Raw genomic sequence first — 8,359 nt, forward strand, 5'->3', positions numbered from 1 at the left:
GTCCATCACCCTCTCTCATCCACAAAACTGAAGTATCAGTCATACCTTATAATGGCTGGGAGCATTAAGTGATTTAATATACACAAAGCACTCAGTGCCTGGCATTGGTAAGTGCTCACTTGCTATTATTATCATTATTACTGACAGATAAGGAAATTGGGTCTTAGGTTAAGTGGCTGGCCCAAGGTCCCATGCTGGATCAAACTGGCACCAGATCCAATTTGACCCCTCTTAACCACTTTACACGCTGGCTCGGAAACTTCGAGCTGCTGCTGGCAACCTCCTGGGTGCAAGCAAGGACCTCCTCAGTATTCACCTCGAGCAGGTGATGTTTGATTAACTTCCGCAAGAGTTTCTTCAGCTGTGGATTAACTTTGGGAAACTTCTCCCAGCTGTTCGACTTGTTGAGTCCACCGGGACAGTATCTAACTTCAATATGACTTCAAGTAAACTTTAAATAATGATGGAGTTGCATTGAAAATCATAGCATATATTTGTTTATCTGTGGGTTCTATTTATTCATTTTTATTCTTAGCCACCAATCTCTTCCCAAATACAGTTGAAAGTTGCAGAAATTTTGAGGTCAGCATTTACCCAATTGCTACTGTATTAAAAGTCCACTTCGATATCACATCCCTTGGGGAGATGCTTGTCTTGTTACTTCCAATGAGCTCAGCACACACAGGTGTCCTCAGACCTGGGCCGTGATGGCGAGGTCGCACGTGGGTGTGATTCCCTTTCTCCCCACCAGGTGTCCCACTATCCCTGCTATCTGAGTTACGGCAGGCGGCCTTCTTCACCCCTCCACCCGGGAAAGAGGATTTGAAGGGGATGATGGAGGGATGGTTGGGGGGAGGAACGGAGGGAGGCTATGACAAGACGCTCAGAGGCTGCTTTTTGTCTCCAAACAAAGGGAATTCCTTGCATTGCTTTTCTCTGATGCATAGGTGTCTATCTCCGGAAAGCCTGGTCAGTTCCCTGCAATTTAGAAAGCTTTTATTTCCACTAGCAACCTGGTGCTTGGCCAGGGCTTTGCATCTCTGAGCTCGAGCCTGGGGCTGCCATCTGCATGCCCTCCTTTTGCCTTAGAGAGCCCCTGACAGTTTTCTTCTAGGGTCTGATTGGAAAAGAGGCAAGGAAGGAACTGCCCCTTCTGCCCTGTCGGTTTCCTCAATATTCCCCGAAGCAGGGGCGGTCAGAGCATGCAGCCCTGGTGGCCGTGGCACTAGCTAGCTTCCTGCACACATGAACCTCATTCATACGTGTTATTAACACGATGGTGGCAGAAATACTTCCTCCCCGTTCTCAGATATCATTTGCTTCTCCTGCGGGGCAGAGTAAAAGGATTGGATCCGCCAACAAAATTTTAGTAACTGGAATATTTAAATTCCAAAATAAATGTCTCATCTTGTGCAGGTGTTGGTTCCTTGCCTGCCATCAGTCCTAAATGTCTCATCTTGTGCAGGTGTTGGTTCCTTGCCTGCCATCAGTCCTGCTTTCCTCCCTCCCTCCCCACTCCCTTTCTTTTCGAGGAGCACACACAAGTCGGGGAGTCTGCTCTGAAGTCACGTGATTCTTTCAGATGTTGGCAGCTGCACTGGGGCTCTCTGGAGTTCCCTGTCCATCATCACAGGTCACCCCAGGAGACCCTGGGCGCCTACCCTACACCTAAAGTGTCTAAATAGATGCAGTGCTCTAAGCCGTCTGCAAACCGGGCCAGGGCTTTGTGGGTTATTCTGCGATTGAAGCTTCATCCAGAGATCTGCTGAGAATGCCAACGGGACATTTCCATTTAGCATCAGCTTCGGAAGCTTCAATGTGGGCTATTTCCACCATAAAGCACCTCGATAACAAAGACCAGAACACAGTCTTGTGGGAGTTTGCAGCTTCTGTGCCCACTGCCTCATTATATGCATGGCTTTTAATATTCCGAGAGCCATTGCCAATACACATTTTCTTGTGTACTGGGAGACCAGAGCCCGGATGCGATGCATTATTGATAGGATTGTAATTCACTCCTCTTGGGTTGTATCTATAGTGTATACCATTAGCACAAAATATTAAATTACCAGTGGTGGTATGTATTTGTCTATTCAGGTTTGGCTCGATGATATTTGCCTTTCGCCTCAATAAAAGATCGTGAATTATGAAAGCGGGCTAATATTATTTTTTTGTTGCTGTTGCAAGGGAATGTTGATGAAACCGTTTTCTCTGTGTTGTGGTTTTGGCGAGCCATGCTGTGCAATGAAGATGCGAGACATAAAAGGGTCGGGGTTGGACAGGGAAGATGGATGGGCAGCTCGCTCCAGCTCTCGACACACACCGGCTTCCCCGGCAAGCTGCTCTGGGCCAGGCTCAGGGTTTTCTTTTTCTGCAAGGGGGAATAAACAATCTGCGCCACATGGGCGGGAGGAAGCGTGCAGTTCAGAGCTGGGTGCCAGAATCACAGAGCCCCGAATCTCTGTTGTGAAGACAGCATTTGCGTGGGATTTAGGGCGTGGGGGCACCCAACAGCATGTTGGGTGGAACCTTTTGTCCTCACAGCATTGTGTCCTGGATGGTGTTTCGAAGTCCACCCTTTGGCCATTTGAGCCCCTGCCCCTACCTGAGTCAAGTGCCATACAAACACACAAGCACTTATTCCTTTAAAAAGATCCGGGGTCCCAGGGCCCCAACCAAACTGAAAATGGCAATGCCACATTAGGTTTGTTTTGTGCTCTTTTTGTTCTGAACTTGGGCCTTCTTTTAGAACCCTGACTAGGAGGTGCTTGCTGACTAATTAGCTCAATGAGCTGACCACCACCAACCCCTAGTCAGATTCACTCTATGATGTTTTAGGAGTGACCATGTTTTTCAAAATGCTTATGGCTTGGCCTCCTCACAGTGGAGGGGTGGGGGTGACAGGGACCTGTGTTAAATTGGTATTAACTTGCCGCAGGAAGAGACTTTGGAGGAATGCTCACTCCTCCTAGCTGTCCCTCTGGGGCCCTTCATTCCTCAGGGCCAACCCCAGGGAGGGGCTGGGGGAAGGGGAGGAGAAGCCGCCACCCCACCCTCTCATGTCTCAAAGGTCACTGGCTGGGGGACAGGGCTTGGATACTCAAGTGACAGGCATCCATCTGCAAAGCTGGAATCTCCCCCAGTGGGCCCCTAAGAAAACACCACTCAGAGGAGGGGAGCAGTTGAGTTTTGCTGCCTGGGGCACATTCTGGAGGTGAAAACCGGTTTTTCTGAAGACATGTCAGAGCCAGGCTTTGTTCAGAGTTTGCCTGTTAGCCAGACTGGCTCCTTAAAGGAGACCCCTTTATCTGAGGAAGGGGGAAATAAAAAAAAAAAAAAGAAAGAAAGAAAGGCTTGGGCTTGGCAGCATCTAATTCATAACTGAGTTGGACTTCCTTTGGACTCAGGGGCCATTTTTGTTCCAGAACCTTCTCTTTCTCTAAAGGACAGACCTGGAATTAAAAAAACCCAAAACAACAACACACACAGAATTGTAAAGCCAATGAAATCAATGCTAAATCTATCAAAGCAAATCATAGACCCTGACGGCTGGGAAGTATTATTTGTTTTTTTCCTCCCAGATTTCTGAGCCTGGTGTTTTTAAGCATATGTCTTGGGGGAGAAGAGACCCGTATAAAGGCAATTACAATTGGCGAATGATTAATGTTGGATCTGACATTTTTATGTGTCAAATATGTTTAACTGCATTAACCTTTGCAGAATTTACACCCCTAGTATGAGCTATAGCTTGTATAGCATGTGAAATATCTGCAATCTGCCTTCACTTAAATCTTATTTACATTTATTTTATTACAATATAAAAAATCTTAATAGAGTTTGTTACCCCATTCTGCAGGAGCTGCTTGCTCTGTGGGAAGTCTGAGGGTGACAGGGTTCCTTGCTGATGGCAGATAGAGTCCCAGCCACCTCCCCAGGGACCCCAAGGAGAGAGGAAGCCAGTGTTGGATTCTTCAAGTTCACATCTCAATTTTAGCCTAAAGGGGAGGTTGGCTTAGAAGGCCGGGAGTTGGTTTCCAACAGCATGAATCACAGAGGTTTTCAGTATACAGGCAAATTTTAATTTTTACAAGTTATACAAAATGCACATTTTCATAGCATTGATTTTAGAAAAGAGAGACGGAGTGGTTCCCATCTGCGATGCTTTTTCCAACGTGCCCATCGCCCGTCCCCTCTGCGGAAGGACGCGCACTGCAGGTGCCTCCTTCACCGGCCACGTTTCTCCCTGGGTGTTTCCGTTTCTAAGTCACGGTGGCTCTGGCTGCTGCCGCTGCCGCAGTAGCACCGTCGCTGTCAGCTCCATGCCTCCTGAACTTCACTCCACTGAAATCTGGTTGGGTATGAGACAGACTCCGGTGGAATGAAGGACAAGAGAAGCACATGGATTGTCTGGGGGCTCTTTTTCTCAGGAGGTAGGGACGCGTGTCAACTCCGGCAATAACCCTGCACACTGGGTTATTGCCTGGCCAAAGCCCTTCGGCATCACAAACATGAGAGATGTCAACGACCTGGGTACTCAGGCCCCTTCCCAAGGATCACATTGTCCAGAGAGGCTGCGGAGAGCCAGCTCATCAAGACATCCCTGCCTTGCCCGCTGCACGGACGGGCAGTGCTGAGTGGTGGAGACGGGTCTGCAGGGCTGGGAACACTTGGCTGTTTCTCACCCTCAAAGCGGCTGTCATGGACAAGTCCCTGGGGACCCTCCTCTGTGATTACCAAGTTGGGATGCTGGTCATCCTCTCCCTTCGACTATGTCCCACTGTATGTGCCATAACTGTGTTCGGTGTGGTTGCCCCTGTCTAGAGGAGGTAGGGGGAAGGCAGGCGTTCTGCAATTGCTCTAGAAAAGGCCAGCTACTGTGAGCTGGCTTGCCAACGTGGTAGAATGCAGCCGTACAGGCATTTCTCTCCAAAAGGCACTGTCTAAGGAGCAGGAACGGCGCTTTGCAGGTGTGAAATCAGGAAAAGGCGGGTGAGGAGCTCAGGAAGGACCAGCGCTCCTGGCTGTAGCCAGGCCCATTCATGAGGGCAAGTGGACCAAGGAAAGTGAGAGTCCTTGGTCTCTTATAGACTTATCTAGGAAGGCCAGTCTCCCAAGGTCCCACATCTGCCTGTAAATGCTGCAACTTCTGTATGGAGCACGGGGCTGGGGGATGAGGGGAGGTAGAAGGAGAGATAACATGGCTAGCAGAACTTGAGCTAAACAGGGAGGATGCAAAAACTACCTGAGAACTCGCTGCTCTCTCTTCAAAGAAATGCCCATCAGCATAGCTGCTGCTCTGGCCTCTTCCTTGCTGTGTTCAGACATGTCTGTGGCTCAGTGTAAGCCCCATAAAAGGCTGTTCTCAGCACCAACACGCAGACTGGGTGGGTTAGGGCAGGTCCACCTTGTTGTTTGGAACACTTTCTTCCTGGGGCTTGTCCTGACCCGATGCAGGGAGGCAGTGTCTCACGGTGGGGCTCCGCCCCCTGCATCCGGCTGCCTGGGCTCTGGGCCTCTCTGTAAAAGCCCTTAAACATGGGCTTAGGGGTTTCTAGCTAGTGCCAAGGAAGACTCCCACCTTTCTTGGTTTGGGATCTTTGTTAGGGGGAGCACAAGGCTTGTTGGGAGGCAGAGATCTGGGTAATGAAGGGAAGAAGACTAGTCCATGCTCTCCTGCTCAGCCTGCTTTATGAACACAATTCTCAATACTGAGAGAGAAATGCACCCTGCTTGTGAATCATCTAGACTACATAATCCTCCTGTGCTGCCTTTGACCCATTTCTCAGTCAAAGGGAGGAAAGAGGCCAGTCTGTTGACTCTGATAAATAAATGATGGCAGGAGACGGTGGGAGGAAACCATGCTGAGATGGCAGGATTCTTTGCCTTCTTTTTAGATTACAGCTCAACTCGGAGAGCCAATGGGTCAAATCTTCTCCTTTTAGACACTCTTTGCCCCACTCTTACCCTCCCAATGTGTCTGCTCCACCAGATCCTTCAATTCCTCACTCTGGAGTGTGCAGAGAGAGCCTCACCCCTGTTCAGGTTCCTTACCCTCCAGGGTGGATACTTGAGAGATGAAAATGTCTGCAGAAGACTTGCAAATGGGAAGCAGCAGGCCCTTCCTGTCCCACTCTGCCCTTGCCCTGCAGACAGCAGCTACTACAAGGCAGAGACAAAAAAAGCACGAGCCAGAACCTGCATCAGGAGACTCGACTCACTCTAGACCCAGAGTTCAAGATTCTTCTGCCCACCAGGCCTTTGCCAGCTTAATCCTCCAATGGCCTTCACCTTGGCTGCTGTAGGGTCAGAGTTGGTCAGAGAACAAACCATGCCTGCACTTGGCTATAGAGTAGGTTCATCCAGTGGCTGCTCTCCTGCCCCAGCTGCCCTCAGGACTATGCCCCCAACGTCTTTCTAATAAAACCAACTTGAACATGAGAACCAAAGAATGGAACCGAGACCTGGATTTCCCCATATAGCTGCATCCTGCACCCCGGGACTGAGAAACCATCACCCGCCTGTTCCTCTAGTTGAGTAAGTCTCCATGAAACTACATAGAGCTGCAATCTTGGTACTTAAGTGCTAGGCAGCCACCTTACCACCCCAATTCCCATTATCAGTGAGATTTACTGCCTGAGATAGCTGGAAATCCTCAAGAAAACACAAAAGTGGCTGGGGATTGGGTGAAAACCAGCAGGTTTAGCTATTTTAACCTAGGAGGAAGTTGATGATTGACTTCCAGTGAATATGGCTCTTCCCACTCTTCTCTCCCTGCCCAATGAGACCCCTGATCTAGCAACTCAGCTTTGGTTTTCCAAAGCCCCCCCAAATCCAGAGATTTCAGACTCACCTGTAAGTATGAGTGTCTGTGCCTTCAGAGAACAGAGCTCAGCTTTGAGTTTGGTTCAAAATAATAAACTGGTCTTTTGTCATAAGATAATGCAGAACAAAGAGATGGCTAGAGAGTTCAGCGCATGAGAGCAAGGAAGGAAATTTCAAGTCTTGGAAGGCCCTTTTGCCCCTATGGCTTGAGGATAGGGAACAGGAGACGAGAAGCACTTACTGTATAAATGCACGGCCAAGCAAACCTGTGCAGGACAGAAGTGGTTCCTGCGGAAAGGTGGGGGCAGGTCCTGAACCATCCATTTCTCTCTTTCATAAAAAAGAATATGAGAGCAGAGGACAGTGGGATTGAAGGAGAGGTAAGTGAAGGTAGCTGGAAAGGAGAGAGTTTATAGAGTGCAGCTGAGGATTCAGCTGGATTGTTAGAACAGAGGTTGGTAACAGACAATAAAGAGAGAGAGAAACTGGTTTTTCCAAGGCAAGGGTGAGGGAAGGAAGAGGGACTCAGCGCATTTCAAGGAGGTGGTACTAGTTTAGCTCTTTATTTATGCACCTCTCAGCAAAGCTTCAGGTTACCTGCTGAGCCCAGCCAATGGGGAGAGGGCCTGGCTGCTGGCCCCACCTTGCAGAACCCACACCCCTGGGGCCATCAGTGGAGAGGGCTTTCTGCACAGCTACCTTTACTTTCTTCTTGTTCTGTAAACACTAGGACGGGGAGGTGAGATCTCTGTCATCCTAGAGATGGAGGGACACTGCAGGTCATCTGAGCCTTGCCCCTGAAGGCTCTGGTGTCCCACAGACCTGGGGAAGGGGGAGAGGGGAATGCTCAGATCTTATCTTGGCCCAAGGAGGCTGTGCGCGTGCGTGTGTGTGTGTGTGCACGTGTGTGCATGCACGCATGTCCTTTTGAGCTTTTAGCCGTGACCTGGGTTCCTGTCCCTACACAATGCACTTGAGGAATCCAGCAGAGATGGGCCAGCCCACCCTGGCGGAGCTGAAAAAGAGGCCTGAGGGTCAGAGCAGAGGCCCAGCCAGTGGCTTATCCTGGCATTCAGTACAAAGGAGTTCGCTGCAATGCTGTGAGAAGCCAGTGGTTTTTATAATCCAAAGGGTTTAGCAGCCTGCTTCCCTTTCATTTCTAGGGTGGGGAAAAGACCGCATTGTATGAGGGGGGAGTTGGGAAGAGACAAAAGGAATTGCGGAAGGAAGGGGCAAGCTCCTCAGAAATTTGGGAATGTTAAAGAGGTTGGTTTGCACACTTGCTTCTTCTACCCCACCCTTCACACCTGCTCAACCCAGGCCCCTGCCTGCCCCCTCCTTGCTCGCTGTCCTCCCCCTTTCTGCTTCCCTCTCCTCACTTCTCCCTCCCAAGTGCACACCTGGAGGGCAAGGGAAGTTGAAACCTCCCCAAATGTGGCACATTCCGCCTGGGATCTTGGCCTGACTTCCATTTGTTCCCAAGGTAAATCCCCAGGTGCGCGGCAAAAGTAGATTCCTCCCTTCTCCCGGGGTACTA

The 8,359-nt window shown here is 49.7% G+C and overlaps 1 long non-coding RNA gene across 1 annotated transcript; it reads right to left on the minus strand.

The window, feature by feature from the left end:
• Nucleotides 1-4,056: 4,056 nt before the first annotated feature.
• Nucleotides 4,057-7,359, minus strand: LOC142863895 (uncharacterized). The gene is made up of 3 exons (XR_012914560.1): nucleotides 6,851-7,359; nucleotides 6,052-6,159; nucleotides 4,057-4,348 (listed from the first exon to the last, which is right to left on the minus strand). It is a non-coding gene; the product is annotated as an uncharacterized LOC142863895 (long non-coding RNA).
• Nucleotides 7,360-8,359: the final 1,000 nt, after the last annotated feature.

Source organism: Microcebus murinus, chromosome 23 (genome assembly GCF_040939455.1).
Source record: "Microcebus murinus isolate Inina chromosome 23, M.murinus_Inina_mat1.0, whole genome shotgun sequence".
Lineage (NCBI taxonomy): Eukaryota > Metazoa > Chordata > Mammalia > Primates > Cheirogaleidae > Microcebus > Microcebus murinus.